Source organism: Desmodus rotundus, chromosome 4 (assembly GCF_022682495.2).
Source record: "Desmodus rotundus isolate HL8 chromosome 4, HLdesRot8A.1, whole genome shotgun sequence".
Taxonomy (NCBI): domain Eukaryota; kingdom Metazoa; phylum Chordata; class Mammalia; order Chiroptera; family Phyllostomidae; genus Desmodus; species Desmodus rotundus.
In genome coordinates this window covers 11,653,758-11,669,787 of record NC_071390.1, presented here as the reverse complement: position 1 = coordinate 11,669,787, position 16,030 = coordinate 11,653,758, and the positions used below count along the sequence as shown (strand labels likewise).

At 45.0% G+C, this 16,030-nt stretch overlaps 1 protein-coding gene across 5 annotated transcripts in view; it reads right to left on the bottom strand.

Moving 5' to 3' along the window:
* Positions 1-16,030, bottom strand: part of ABLIM1 (actin binding LIM protein 1) — a 258,566-nt gene that overhangs the window by 153,040 nt on the left and 89,496 nt on the right. The gene's annotated exons all lie outside the window — the stretch shown is intronic.

The window sequence follows — 16,030 nt, the reverse complement described above, 5'->3', positions numbered from 1 at the left end:
ATCAAAGTAAAACTCTGACTTATCCAGTTAGGTAGGATTCTGACCCCCACCTTCTCTCTGCTTCCTTTGGCTTTTTAGACAAACCCCTTGGGTGTGTACATGTGAGGAAGGAACCCTAGCCACAAAGGGAGAGGCAGTCACGCCGGCACCCCTCACCAGCCTGAGCCTGGCCCCAGCAGCAGTGACTCCTAACAGGACTCCTGATTCCTGACCCACAGGGTCACAGGTCGCTCTCCTGAGAGCAGGGGACTTCCAGGGTCAGGAAGGCAACGCCCACCCGGTTCCACCACCTGTCTCCCCAGCGCGCAGATCCCAGATGGTTTGTTTGGTCCCCACCACACATCATATACATCCACCACGTGGGGACAATGTGATGAGCAAGAGACAAAAAGACAGACGCAGCAGCGCTCCGCAGAGCAGCAGATGGCCAACACATCTTTCCCAACCACAACGCACAGCCAGTATTAGACTGTGTTTACTGCAAATATTGTAACGTGTTGGGGCTAAGAGAGCCAGGGTAACAGAAAAGAATGAAGTCAATCCACCTGCCTCATCTTTGACTTGGAGGTTGTTTATGGCTGAAATGACATTGGTGGGGCTGGGCCAGGCCTTTATTGGGGTTTTCTGATGGGTAACAGTAGCAGTTCTCAAGCAGCTGTGACATTCCTACATCTGTGACTCAGGGCCTTACTATTAATAGCTTGGGTGTCAGCTTGTAAGTAAGGGCTAAGTCCACTCCAACCCCTGGGTCGTCTTTTCTATGACACACACTTCACCCACAGTACTCCCTGCCTCCCCTGCACCCCTGCAGGGCCATGCTTTTTCCCAAGTCAGCAGCCAGCTGGAGTATAAGCACTGAAGAGCCTTTATGCAGCCTCTCTACCCTCCATTCATAAGTGTGAGCCAAGTCTGAGAGCGACACGACCTCCTGTCCAGAGGGGTGGTCAAGGTTAGGAGTATGGAGGGGACAAGCCCTTCACATGCCCAAATTTTCATGGCTGAAACAGTGCTTGTCTGCTTCTTCCACTCCTAATCACCCTCAGAACCCTTAGGAGATGCTGACAAGCAAAATTAATCTCAGCTCGAATTAGTTTGGTTCTGTGAGCCTAGCAGGTGAATTGATTTGATTATATCTTTTGCTGCATAAATAGATTAGCACCTCACTTAGGCACTTCTCTCCAAGGCAGTCATGTCATTCAGCTCAAAGCCAAGGGGACAGTGTTCCAGCCTCCCCTCCCCTCCCTCCCTCTCCTTCTGTCCCTAATGGAATGTGACAGTAAAATGCCATTAGGTCTCTACCCCAAACCCAATCACACATCAGATTAGTTCAATCTCTCTTTTACTCAGGATGGCGATTTCGCATTCTGAGATTTAAGTTTATTAACAAAACCGGTTCCTTACTACATTTCTGAACCTACCTGTATACCTTTGTGGCTCAATTCCCAGAACCCCTGGTTTAGAAAGGCCCTCTGGCAGCTCTGGAGCCTAAGCAGGCAGAGTAACAGCTGGTGCCTATTCATTTCTAGACAAGCCTTTTTTAAAGGAAAATACTACATAGAGGTTCAGAGAGATTTCCCCCCCTCCTGTGTTTTCCATGGAAAGAATTTTCCTGTGCCACAGTCAAAGTGAATGAGTCACCAGCATTTAGTTGCTAAATAACAGTCATCTGGCTAAAGTTCCCCCGACAATCAGACACTGCTACTTTAGGATAAAAGCATCCACTCTGCACTTTTAAGATAACCAAAGAGGATATTACTGAAGTTATTTTTGGAATGTGGGAGAGTAAAACCAAACTGTTTGTGTCTCCTTGCCTGGGGCCGAATAGTTCCGAGCTTTCAGAAGCAAAGAGTAGATATTTTCTACTTTACAGTTAAAGCCACATGAGGTGCATCCACATAAATCAAGGAAACAATGAGAAATTTACAGTTCATAAGACGGCAGGACACTTTTACTCTTATTTCTAGAGACGATTTCCAAAGAACTGGATCTCCTTCCACTCAGATGAGATAAAACCATAATACAAACAGCATCTCTTGATTTACTTGTTGTTTTATTTCCCAAACTGGCTCACGCCTTTTCAGTCACTCACGGAATGAAGCAGCGGTTGGCCGCAAGCGACCCGAGGACAGAAACCATTTTGTCAGAGAGAAAAGCTCGCTTAGCATACAGCCACTCTTGGCAAAACTCCCAGAGTACGTCATTGCACTGGAAGCCCTGCCAATGAAGAGAGGAACGTTACAACCTGAAAACAAGCAACCTGACTGAGCCCACTTCCTCGTGGCTCTGCCTCTCCACCAGAGCCAGGGATCGCCTACTGCTTGTGCACCTGTAGGGCAGGAAGTTCAGGACCCCTCGCCGGCCAAGGACCCCAGGTTTCCAGGTATCATCCTTCCACACCTTTGGACTCATTGGCAAAAGAGGCCTCCACATCCTTTCTAGCAGAATTCAGCTAAAAGCAAACTCAAGAATGAGTTCCTTGTTTGCTTTCTGTTTACTGTTTATATCTATCAATCTCACGGAGACATTTATGGAGCATCCATTGTATGCCAAGTTCTGGGTTGGCAGTTAAAAAACAAGAAGAGGCCTGGCTGGTGTGGCTCAGTGGACTGAGTGCCGGCCTGCAGACTGAAAGGTTGCTGGTTCCTTTCCCAGTCAGGGCACGCCTGGGTTGCAGGCCTGGCCCCCAGTTGGGGGCATGAGAGAGGCAACTGATTGCTGTTACTCTCCCTCTCTTTCTCTGTCCTTCCCTCCTCTCTAAAACTAAGTAAATACAATCTTTAAAAAAAATCTATTCTTTAAAAATAAAACAAGAAGAAAGCACTGTTCTGGACTTGCTTACCATCTAGTGCAGGGAATGCGTACATGCAAATATTCTCAAGGAAATTAGGAAGGCGCTGAGCCCAACAGGGAGCCAGGAGATGCTTCCAGCAGGGGAGGGCAAGGAAAGGCTGTCAAGCAAGAAAGGGGGAATGATCATTCCGAGTGGATGTCATGGGACAAGAAGCTATCAAGTAGCTCATTGTTCAGGGCATACAGGGAGGAGGTCAAGCTAAAGCCAGGGTGTTGGTCACAGGGAGCAAGGAAGGCCACAGCGAGGAGGGTGAGCCTTAGCAGCGAAGTGGTTGCTCTTAAACCTGAGCTATCAGTTTCAAAGTCCACCACGATCTGTTTTCAACGACATCACCTCCTTCCTCCACACTGAGTTGTGTCGGTGTGGGCATGTCCAGTTTTTAACAGGCCCAAGAGGTGTCTATGCTTATTAGTCTATCTAAATACTTCCCTGGTAAAGAGAATAAAATGGCAGCCACGGACATCTCACACACGGCACGTTAACCAGCACAGACCGACGGGTTTATCTTCCTGTAGCAATGGCTTCGGGTCCACAACTAGTCTGTGAGCTCTGTGAAGGCAAGGATGGTTTCACCCTCTTCCAGACTCCCAAGAGCACAGTCTGCAGACCTCCAGGGATGGAAATGCTAGGGGGGCTTTCAGTGCAGACCCCCGGCCCCCAGCCAAGGTCTGATGCCTCAGATTCTCTGGAGACAAAATATGCACCACGGCCAGCTCTTTAAGTGACAGAGGACCGCTGTCCCAGCACACTGGCCCGTGAAACAGGAGGTGAATGAACATGAGATTTACAAATATCCCGACAGTCACTGCAACCTTACTGAAATGTACTGGACGTGATGGTTCCCAAGTTCCCTGCAGTCTGAGACAAATTCTGAAATGTCAAAGCCCTTTTGATCCTGCTAACTCTCTGCTCCTCGACCGAGAAGTCTTAGGATTTTTTCCATATGAATCTCACAGGATCAATGTCCAGCAAAGTTCTTTTCCATGAGTTCTTAAAATATGATAGAATTATTTTACATTTGTATCCAAAACTTCACCATGGTCCTTCTCAGAAGCCATTTCTGACTAACAGGTTGCAGCTGGAGAGAATGACAAAACTTTACTGAGGCACATTCAATGTTCCCTGTGAATAATCCACTTAAGGTGGGAAAGTACAGTGCGTAAAACAAGCCATTTTCTTACGCGTGTACTGGAACCTATCAATCAGAATTCAAAGAACCTTTTGATAATGAAGAGAGTTTCACCAACTTTAGCCTAATTTCAGGTACATGAGAACTTCATAAGTACAGAAATAGCTCTGAAATGTTTGGGAAAAGGCCATTTTTTAAAAAAGTTTACTATTAGCTTTATCCTTTTAACATATTTTCTATGTAGAAATACAGTTATCAGCATAGAAAAATGGTCACTTTCTATCATCTAGAAATGCAGCGCCTTTCCTCACAACACACACGTCTTTCTGGCATTTAAATGTCACCGACGTTCTTTACCTGCCCAGCCAAGGATGAGCCCAGCAGGCCAAGATGATGATGCTATTCACCGATCTTGAAAAGTCCAAGAACTAATGAAGGCTAAGATGTCAGGAGAGAAGATACAGCAATGAAGGGTGCGCACATCTATTTTTGCAAGAGATTGTGGGCTCTCCGGAGGAAGGTATCACGTGTGAATATCTCCATCACATAATAATAGGCACAAAGAAGGAATGCAATGTTTGGTGACTACTAAGGAATTAATGTCTCTAGCTTACCATAGTAAGTCAAAACAGTAGATAAGTATTCATTTTTATTGTCAAATAGACTGATTTGAGAACTTGACTTGACCAAATTAAAAATAAATTCAGTCACGTGTATAAATCAATGTAGTGATTGCTTGCAAACGTTTGCTAACATGCAAACCAATAAATAGTTCACCTTGGACAGAAAGGAAGCTGAATAAGGAACGTAATCACAGAGTCACTTTATGAAGTCCCCTTACTACCACTTTGTCATCACTTACAGAGTGAATGTGTGACAAAGTGTCAGCCGCCATGCTAGTCTCTTCCCATTTATCACCTCGTCTAATCCTTATAACAACTGGATGAGGCAATATTATTATGCTTTACACACAAGCAGAGTCTGTTTTGTTAGAATTTAAAGCCACAGACCCCCTTTTTGCTTTGTTGAGCCTTCCTGTCTACAGAGGTCCTGAAAGGGCCTCCCTTCCCTTTTCCCAACCACACACACACACTTTTTGAGTCAAGATGCGCTCAATACATTGACTTCTTTGGCATTTCCAAAGGCCCTGGCACATTGGAAGTGTTGCATTTTGCCTTGTCTGTGTAAAGCAGTCTTCTCTCCAGGTTCCTCATCCTTCATTCATTCTTGGACTTCTTGTAACAGGCCTGCCAGGTGGACAGCATCACCTTGGCCTGCTGGGTTCATTGCTGGCTGCACAGGAGAAGGTGGTGTCCCTGGGCCCCCATATCAAGTCTTCTAAGATGCGAGCCAATCATCCATTGTGACTAATCCTTCTCAAGGAGTACCATTCCTCTGGTCTACATAGAGAGACAATTAAAATTTTTTTTGGGGGGTGGGGAAAGTCACAGCGTTTTTGCAAGGTTTACAAAGCCTACATTTGCTCTCCTCATTCAGCCTTACAACGCTAATTATGCCCCAGCATTCTCCCAGAAAATAATGTCTCTCTCATTTTCCTCGGACACTTCAGCCATCATCTGAGGGACAGGCCAAAATCTGCATTCACGTGCTTGGCCATTACTGCATTTGCTTCCACAGGAAGGTGTCATCATCACCCAACACATGCCTCAGCGACTTTCCCTGTTCTTAGTACAATGAGGGATCATGCAACCAATACTCCAGTCTGGTTTGTGAAAAACTATACCTTGTATGAGAAAGTGGGCTTTGATTTCATGTACATGTAAGATGAAAACTAAAGTCCTAAGGCAGATTCGTCCAAGGTTACACAGTTACTTAGAAACAGGTCAAAGGCCTAGTGTCTTACCTCTCACCTAGTGGTTAATCCATTGGCCACCTGGCCCCACAGGCATCCAGGTCGGGCACGAGCGGCATCTGAATTCCAGCCCGGCCTCAGGCTGGGGACCCTGGGGCAGACTGTTTTCTCTGGGTGTACATTTCAGCAGTCTCATCGGTGAACGGGAACGGCGTGTTCCACTTGGGAGGTTGTGTTGCGGACAAGGCTGGCTTCACGGACCAGCAACCTGTCTAGTTGCACAGGGCCCTGTGCTCGGAAGGGCCCTCCGTTCAGTTTGGTGCTTTGCTGTTGACAAACTGAAATATGTAATAGTTTTATCTTTGAACTTGTGGTTTGTATGTGAAGGCCAATGGGACAATGGAGCGCACACATGAGCAGACGAGGACGTGTTTGTCCTGCTGTATGTTGTTCCTGCTGCCCATTCATAGTGTTCGTGATGCCCCGTGAGCACAGAATTCCAGGGGACCCATGATGCATGGGAGTCCAGGGAGACTCAAAGGTAAGGGTTTTACACCTACGACTGAATAAACAGGGGTGATGACAGGTCAGTTCCCTTCAAACCGGAACGTCTGCTTCGAATGCACAAAGAAGCCCGTGGTGTTCTAGGAAATGCAAACAACCAAGGAAGTTTTTCATATCCTCTCTTACCCACGTTACTTCCTATATTAGCCAGCTACTTCCACTAAAAATGATGATACAGAGGAAAGGAAAAGATAGGGAAGCCCGCTTCCCCTTTCCTGTCAGTCCTTCCTTCCTCGTCAGGAAGCCAAACGTACAGTGTTGGTAGGATGTGGTAGAGAATGAAATACACGTGTTCCTACAGTCTATGAAACATACACGGTGTAATCTCAGTGATTCCACATATGAGTTAAATAATTTTATACTTTATTGAAAAAGGACCCCACACAGTGTAAACATGCAATAATTGTTAATAATTGAACAATCATGTTAATAATTTAAAACATTATTTTGGACGACAACTTTATATTTGAGCACCTTTAATGGTACTTTATTCCTGCACTTTGATTGAATAAGGTGTCCCCATGTTCTCTTGCGCTGGGCCCTGGAAATTGCGCACCCAGAATGGGGTGAGGATGAGAGACACTCTGAATGAAATCAAAGTGCCTGGCACCAAGAAGGAGTGCAAGGAAGGGTCATAATGACTGTTATTATTTAGTTTCTCACTGCTTCATCAGTTTACAGCCAAGTAAGATAGAAAGTGGTAAATAAACCTGAGGGAGAAAAGTCCATGTAGGAGGATAGAGAGATGGGGGAGGAGCGGGGTTTGAAGTGAGTGGCTGGGGTGGCCTCCTTGGGAAAGGGCCAGGTGAGTAAACCTGAAGGTGGAGGGAGAATAAGCCATGTGGACATCTGAGGCAAGAGGGCCCGAGACAGAGTGACAATAAGAGCAAAGGTCCTGAGGTGGGAGCTCCCCTGGGGTGTTCCAGCCGTGAGAAGGCCAACGGCTGAGGCATGTGAGAGCAGTAGTGGCTGAAAGAGGCGAGGGGGTAGGGCTCTGAGGGTCATTCATTGCAAAACCTTGGCTTTCACTGTGAGTGAGGCGGGAAGTCCCAGGGAGAGTCTCAGGATGTGACTGTTATTTCCACAGGACCCTTTTGGCTTCTGTGCAGTGACTAGAGTGAGAGGGAGTGGCCAGAGATGCAGAATGTTCAATTAGTGGTGAAGTTAAAGAGTTCAAGGGTGAGGTAATGACACCACAGAATGAGACAAAGAAAAATGTTATCGAAATAAGAAATAAAAGCTCAGAACAAGACAGTTACAGTAGTAATAACTGAAACATCTAAGAACAGAACAGACACAGGAATGATCTAATCACTTACGTGGAAAAAAGTCTGAGATAATCTCAATGGATGCAGAAGAAAGAGCCTAAAATAATGAAAGAAAACCAAGGAGAGAAAAAAAGAAAAGGAACGCAAAATAACTCATGTCCTAGACGTAAAGAACCTAAGAGGCAGAAGAAGTACTCAAAGATCTAATACACATGAATTTCTCTGAAATGAAGATAGGTTTCAACTTGTAGATTTAAAGAGTATAGGGACAGCACTTTGGCAAAATTGGGTACAGAATGCCAGCTCTAAGTTCTAGCCTAAGCTTTTGAATTTCAAAGGATACCATGCTCTATATATCCAGACAGAAAAGACCTATCACCCATAAGAAGAAAACAAACAAACAAACTCAGGCTGACTTCAGACTTCTGAAGGGCAACACTGAGGCACAGGAGACAGTGCAGCCATACCTGGAAGCCTCGAGGGAATGGAAGCATGTGTTCCAAGAACCTGACACCCAGCCAAAGTGTTTTCAGACATAAAAACAACGGCAAACCACCACACACCAAAAGGTGCTCAGGAATACTACACCACGAACCCTTCAGAAGCAAACATCGCGACAATGACATCTAGCCAACTGAGAGATAAGTCAAAATAAACTCAGGCATGCACCCTTTGTAGTAAAAGGACAAGTAGGAAGCGGCGAATTCTATGAAATATGAAATAGATATCTCAATTGCTGCATTATGGGGATAGAAGAGAATGGCAATGTTTGGAACAAAGAAAGTGAGGAACAAGAAGAAAACAGTATTTTACCAACTAAATCCAGGAGGTGGGTAGGAGAGGAGAACAAGAGCGCTGCTGTCCCTGTTTTCACAGCGGGCAGAGTGGTGCACACCAGGCTGCCCAGGATTCTCACTCTAAACGTCTCATAGAAGGTCTTGAATCAAGTCACCCAGTTGCTTCCTTTTGCTTAGACTCTAAGCCTCAGAGAGATGATGCTGCTCTCATACTTCAACTCCTGTTTCTTGGACTTGGGAAAGCAAAGGGTATCACAAGGCAACTGTACCTTCAGGGTTTCTTTAAGAAAAGGGAGATGACCCACGTTTACCTTTGTACTGATTATGTTCCGATTCTTAGTGCAAAAGTCAAAACTGTTGCGAATTTATCTATGTCTAGGATCTCCATAGCCTCTCTCCTCCAGAGAGGTTGCTGAGTGAAAACAAGATGTTACACTGCCCCTAAGGATAGCCACAGAGGGTTTTGTGTTTTCTTTCCAGTTATTTAGCCTTCATATTTATAAAAATGCCTTGGAACCCTTCATGACAAGACTTGTTATCAACAGAGTCTTGCCCAGGTGTAATGGTGTGCCTTGGGGGTACCTGTCCCATCCATTCTTCTTCTGACCCCATCTGCCCCTTTCGAGTGGGCACTGAGCCACATGACTTCTTGCCTTGGATGTGGCTGACTGAATTGTTAGTAGACATGGGGGACTGGAGGAAACCATACATCCTATCAAAATTTTATATCCTATCAAAATTTGTATCCTATCTTGGAAAAGATGGGCTGGGCCAATCAGGTTTTCATGCCTGGGACTTTAAACTAAGAGACAGGGAAAAGTCCCAGTCAGTGGCAGGGGCTTATATGTATTAAAAAGATCCAGTAGGGCCAGCCTGGGGGCAGTCTTGCAGAGACAGGCAGATGCCAGAATTCCAAGGGGTGGTGTGTCAGAGGAAGCCAACTGGAAGGGAGGACAATAGGACACTCCCCAAAACTGCACTGATGGTCCTGGAGCAGCCTGGAATCCTAGGCTTCCTGAGGCCCGGCTGGCTGTTCAGCATTTCCCAGGTTCCTGGGAGAGATTCCGGTGTTCTTGTGTACTGTGTGTGTATTCCTCTCTCTTTGATCGTTCATACCTCCTTGGCATTCACCTCTACACGTCAGGCCCGGTAACTAGAAACATCACAATGAGTGAGTGAATGCACCTGGAAGCAGCTTTCCACCAGTGGCAGATGGGCAGGTGGTAGACAAATACCCCCGCTTCCTAGTTCCTTGGCTGGGTTACCCCTGACGTACACTCTCCACTGTCTCCCAGAGCCCCCTATCACTTGAGTTTGGGCTGCCCATATTGGTAACTGGTTTGCTAATTCACCTTTTATTAGCTTCATCCCCCTCTCAGTGTTTCCTGGGAACAAATAAATGATGTGCCCTTGAATTCTTGTTTCAGGGTTTGCTTCTGGGGGGAAGTTCCATACAAAAGACAATCTCAGTCATTCATTTTTATGCTTAAAAAGAAGGGAAAATCTGTCTCCATCCACTGATAACTTTCACATAGTTCTCTACTTTGGATTACAGAGACAGAATCTAAAGAGAACACTATGCTTACCAGACAGAATACATTATTTTTTCTCCAGAAAATCAATAATTAATCAAATCTTTTGATTGTACAAACACAATAGAATTTGCATGCACACACTCTGTGCTAAAGTGCTTCCTCCTTTAAAATACGTGAGTCTACTTGGATTAACAGGTCACAGGGGTCAGAACTAACAACGGCCACATAGACGAATATGTCCCCAGACGTCTTGTAAGCCTGCAGTTACGCTTTATGGGAAAGGATGTGATTCTTGACATTTATCAAGCTCTATAGAAATGAGTCACTTTATAATAATATTCCATTATATTTACATATGTACCTGGGCTCTCCTTATAAATTTTTAAACAGTTATACATTGCTGCAATTCAGCTAAAGCTTGGGCTAGTACTATATGCCATATGCCAAGTTGGGTATATTTTTGAAAGAGGTATAGAAGGTGGTTTTATTCCCTTCCTCCCTTCTCACCATTCCCAGCAAGATAAAAAACACTTTGCATATGTATTGGATTTGTTGGGGTTTGGGGAAATTAGCAAGAAGATAGGAAGGGAAATATTTAGAACCTAAATTTTTCTTGGTTTTGGATCTGGATTACGCAATACATTTTTCCCTTCCTGAATAAAACACACTAAGAGTGCTAAGCATTTACCAGTATGCTTCAGCGGCTATTAAATTTGCACACAGACAAAAGCTACTAAGCCACAAAAACAGTGTTAAGCCATAACATCACACAATTAAAAGCAATGTGGGCAAAAATCAGGGAAGAATAAAGAGAAATAAATTTCTGCTGATCCATTAACTAAATATTTACTGAGCATCTGTAAAACATAAAACTTCACATCTAGGGGGGCTCACAATTGTTGTGCTACAGGGCAAAGACACCTAGGTTAAGCCTTCAATAAGTTTACATTCTAGTAGGGCAAATAGCCCAAATACATAAATAACTGTGAAAAGAGGTAGAAGGGGACTGGAGTCAGAGATACTGAGAAATTGCTACACGGGTTTGAAGGAAGGAATGCGTGTCATTTAGCCAGAGAGAGGAAAGCTTCAAGTAGAACCTGGTCCTCCCCAAAGGCAGGAAGAGTTCCAAAAAGCTGGTTGGGTTTACCATCTTTTCATCAGCAGCTACAGATAGAAAATGAATGTTAGACCAGTCCTGGTATCTAAAGAAACTAACCAAAAAAATGTGTTGAAAGTAGCTGCTTGTATTCTCTTTAAACTCTTAAAATAGACCAATTGAACCATGATATGTGCTAGATCAAGTTCATTTAAAGTATTACTAAACAAAGTAGCAGCACAGAATATTTCCACCAATGATAATGTTGGAGCAACTGATGATGTCAAATATTCGATTTGGCAGTTATTTACTCAAGTAGTCAGTTTCCCTGCAGTAGAGCTGGCGACCGAGTGGTTACAGGGTTTGACTGTGCCCTTCAGGGACGAGTCTGGCCTGAGGAAAAGATAACAGACGAACATACCCAGCTACCTACTGGAATCACATGATAGCACTTCAGGGAAAACAGTGATAGGAAACAGAACTGGGATTTGTTCTCCAAGGAGAGCAAAAGTTAAACACCCCAAAATATTCTAGAGATGTCAGAAATGACCTTACAGAATGACCCGGGGCATGAGTGACAGAAAGTGAGAGGGCTGTGTTATTTGCCTCTCCTCCCCAAGCCCATCTTCGCTCCACGGGGACCCGTTTTATGTCCTGAGACTTTTCCCTTTCCGCTGAACTGCATGTGAACCTTTGCGAGCTGGATTTTTCTGGGCACTGTGGGTCAGAACATGCTGGGTCCTTTGATCCATTTCAGTCACTATCTATGGCTCCAGAACTTGGGTGAGAAAAGATCTCTACACAGCAACCAGACACAACTTGGGGGCTATAGTAAGGCACCTGCAGCATGAATGGGAAAACCAGCTAACCAATGTCTCAGTAAAGGTCCTACCTTCCTTTACGTAACATGTCTGCAGACCTTTACGTTGTAGGGATATAAGGCATTTTGAAGATTAAGATACAGGATGCAAATAGACCTGAATGTACATTTGGGATTTTTCATTTTAATGAAAACTGGTGATTTCACTTTTGGGGAATAGCTTTGACTTAATTTAAAATTGCATTAAGTGCAATTTTAATGCAAAATAACGTCGCTGGGGAAGTGATTTTTAAGGTCCTCAAAAAGTTAAACATAGAGTTCCCACATGACCCAGCAACCCCATTCCTGGGTGTTAGACCCAAGAGAATCGAAAAGGTAAGTCCACGCAGAGCTCTGAGCAGCATTATTCACACTACCCCCAATGCAGAATCAACCCAAAGGCCCCTCGGCTGATGCAGAGAGAAACAGAATGTGGGATATCGTCTGGCCATGGAAAGGAACGCAGTAGTAACACATGTTACGATGTGGGTGAACTGTAAAAACATCGTGCTCCGTGAAAGAAGCCAGTCACAAAAGGCCACATGTCGTGTGATTCCAATTATGCGAAACGTCCAGAATAGGCAAATCCATAGAGACTGAAAGCAGATCGGTTGTCGCCCGCGGCTGGGGCGGGCTGGTAACAGGGAGTGACTGCTGACAGTGCAGGGCTGCTTTCAGGGAAGATAAACATGCTTTAGAATTACAAGGTGGGGATGGCTGTTGTACAACTTTGTGAATGTACTAAAAACCCCACAGAACTGCACCTGTTAAAGTAGTATATTTTTATGGCATGTAAGTTATATCTTAATTTTGAAGCTGAATGAAGCACCTTCATTTACTAAGTACTGTGTTACACACAGGGGAAACAGCCCATGGAGGCCCCTGTCCTGCTAACCACAACGCTGTGAGAGTAATTCATGTTGCGTGTATCAGCACCTTACATATGGATGTAACTCAATTTATCCATTTACTGGTTGGGCCTTTGAGTCGTTTTCAATTATGGGATATTAGAAATAAGGCTGCTATAAACATTTTTTAAAAAAGAATCTTACTACCTGGTAGGGAAAGACGTGCAGACAAATAGAACCGAGCAAAAAGGTCTTGGGTGGGCGTCTGTGTGGTATTTGGAAGGCCCCCGAGGAAGGAAAGTCTGGAAAGTTGTCACAGGAAAGTGTCGGCTGAGCTGAATCTCACACTTCAATACAAACACTTTTTACAGTCCTTCAGTCTTCTCTTCTGCCTTGTTAAATGGGAAGAAAGAAGCCTAGCTCTTCAATGAATTCCATCTCTAATTTATATGAGAGAGCTCAGAAGTCATTTTACTTCTCTGGGCCTCAGTTTCCCACTCCCCACTCCCTGTGGAAAGGTGTGGATATCGAGCTTTTGTGTCTATCTTTAAGAAACATCTAGAATTCTCATGCAGCCCACAAGCCATGTAGAGTTCCGAGATATTTAAATTTGAAGGCCCCACGAACTCCAATTCTGTGAAGGGTTTCTCTAGCAGGGGTGTCCACCCTTTTGGCGTCTCTGGGCTGCACTGGAAGAAGAATAGTTGTCTTGGGCCATACATGAAATACACAAATACTAATGAAGACTGATAAGCAAAAAAAAGGTTTTAAGTAAAATTACGATTTTGTGTTGGGCCGCCTTCATAGCCATCCTGGGCTGCATGCGACCTGCGGGCCACAAGTTGGACACCCCTGCAGAGGGTGGGGGGGGTGGAGCCTCGTGAAGCTTTGTGTTGGAGCCTTGGGAAAGCGCCACTGCTCTCCTGGCTACCTCTCCATCTGCTCCAACAGCACGCAGGCTCCGCCACCTTCCCCGGGGCAGCCTGCATCCCGCTGCATTCCAGACTCAAGGCCGATGCACTAAGTTAACAAGATTCTCGAATCATAAGCAACGGGTCCTACGCCAGCACCCTTAGGATCGAATGGTGCTAAGTCAGGGGTTTCTGTGAAGGTAAGCCACTCTTACTAAGAATCAAAAATGTTAAAGCCAGGGTAAAAACATCGCCAAACAATAAACCTAGTCGGCCTTACCCTCTGACTTTCAATAAGATTAGCTTTGAAGTACATCTAATTAAAACTAATGGGGTATTTCAGCATATATAGTTTACTCAAGGAAGTAAATAAATTAGATGGGAACATTTCCTGTGAAAATAGTTGCTTGTGCACATTCTGGGCCTAAAAATAAATAAATAAAAGCAAAGAAGAAAACAAAACAAGGCTAGACCCGGCAGACTCGGGCAGTGGGACTAGGAGAAAAATGCCCGTCTCCTGCTTCTTTTCTTTCTATGCCTGTATCACGGAGCTATTTTCCTTTTGCTCACATTCTGGGTAAATCTTATCTGTTCTCTAGCTCAAGTCCTACTTTTTTGCTTTCCCCCACTATACCAGGCCCAAGTCACCTTTTCTTCCTTCGAAAACTAATGTGTATTTATTACTTAACCATTTATTTAGCTTCTTGCACATTTGCGGTGGGGAGAAGAACGGAAAAGCGGGAAATATTTATCGAGAACCTACTAAATGCTAGTTTATTTTCTTGTTTTACATTTATACTTTCTTTTAGTCCTCACAATATTACCACAATGTAGGCAGTATTATCTGCATTTTACATGTAGTAAATCTGAAGTTCAGAGCTACTAAGTAAAGTGTTCGGGTGACACATCTAAAAAGAGTGGTGCTGAACCTTGATCTTGGTAGGGTAGTCTGACCTCACAGTACTGAATGCGGTCACTACACCACACTGTTTCTCCAAGCCTCAAGCTACTTGAAGACAGGGAGACAATTTTATGTCCATTGTATTCTAACGTAGTGATTTGACTCCTGCAAACACCCACTCATTCACGAACTCACCCACTTACTGCCTATTTCCACGCCAGGCACCAATATGGAACAAAAACTTGAATGTGACCCCCCCTGGGCCCTCGGAGAGGAACTGGCAGTGTACTGAGAGGGGTCTAGCAACAGGCGACTCTAACAGCGCTATCGCAGGAGGCTGGGAAGCACAGAGCAAGGTGGGCCAGGATGGGAGGCAGGCCTGGCCAGAAGAGGAAAAGCTTAAGCTGAATTCTGTTTGAGGAACCGGGAGGGGTGTGCTAGGCAGCAGCACAGCATGTACAGGGAGGGCCTGGGGGGACAGGTCCTTCAAGCATCTGTGACAAGAAGGCTGGTGTGGGTTAATGCACGTGACACAAAGACAGGGCCTGACCGTCAAGGGCTTAAAACTGTGTTTCTGGGAAATGTGATCAAACTAATGGCATAGGAAGCCTTGGGGAGTGAATAGGGGTTATTGATAACTACAAATTAAAGAGGAAAGCAAACTCTCTAATGCTTTACCGCACAGCTGAAATCTCAGATCTCTCCCCTCCGTCTTCCCCGGATTTAGAAGAAACTGTCCACCCCCTGCCATTTCCATCCTCACTGGGCTAAGAGTCAAAACGACACCACTGTTTTGAGAACCACACTCCCTGGGGACACTGGGCGTGGTGGCGGCGGCCTGGCACGCTGCAGGAGCGGAGGCCACGGGAGTGCGTCTCCCTGTGGGCCCCAGGTTCCTGTGATTCCTTTGTGTTCAACAACCACCAATCTAAGCCACCAGTCAGGAGGGCCAGACACTCCTCCCTGCCGCATCTTCTCCCTGGGATACACGTTCTTCATGGCCGGGCCAAACACGGCGCTGAGTATGAGGTTTACAAAGTGCTAAAAACTATTCCCACCACAGCCCCCCAACACCACCAGGAAGAGGTGATAGGACAGCTCCATGGAGTCTTGAGGAGCATGCTCGTCAAACTGTGGACAACAAAGTCCTTTTTGGCCTTTGGCCCACAGTGTCCAAGACCTTCCAGGCCCTTTCTTTGATATACGTGTCTGACCTGTAGGGTTGGGATTCGTGATATGAATGGGATAAAAAGGAACATGAAAAGAAAAGTTATAGAATTACAATGTTAAATGTTATGAACATATATCAAAACAGGTTGACTGAGCTTCAAACAACAATGTAGCTCTAGCCGGGTAGCTCAGCATCATTCCAATATACCAAGGTTGCAGGTTCGATCCTCAGAGCACATACAAGAAGCAACAAATGAATGTGTAAATAAGTGTGGAGCAACAAAAACA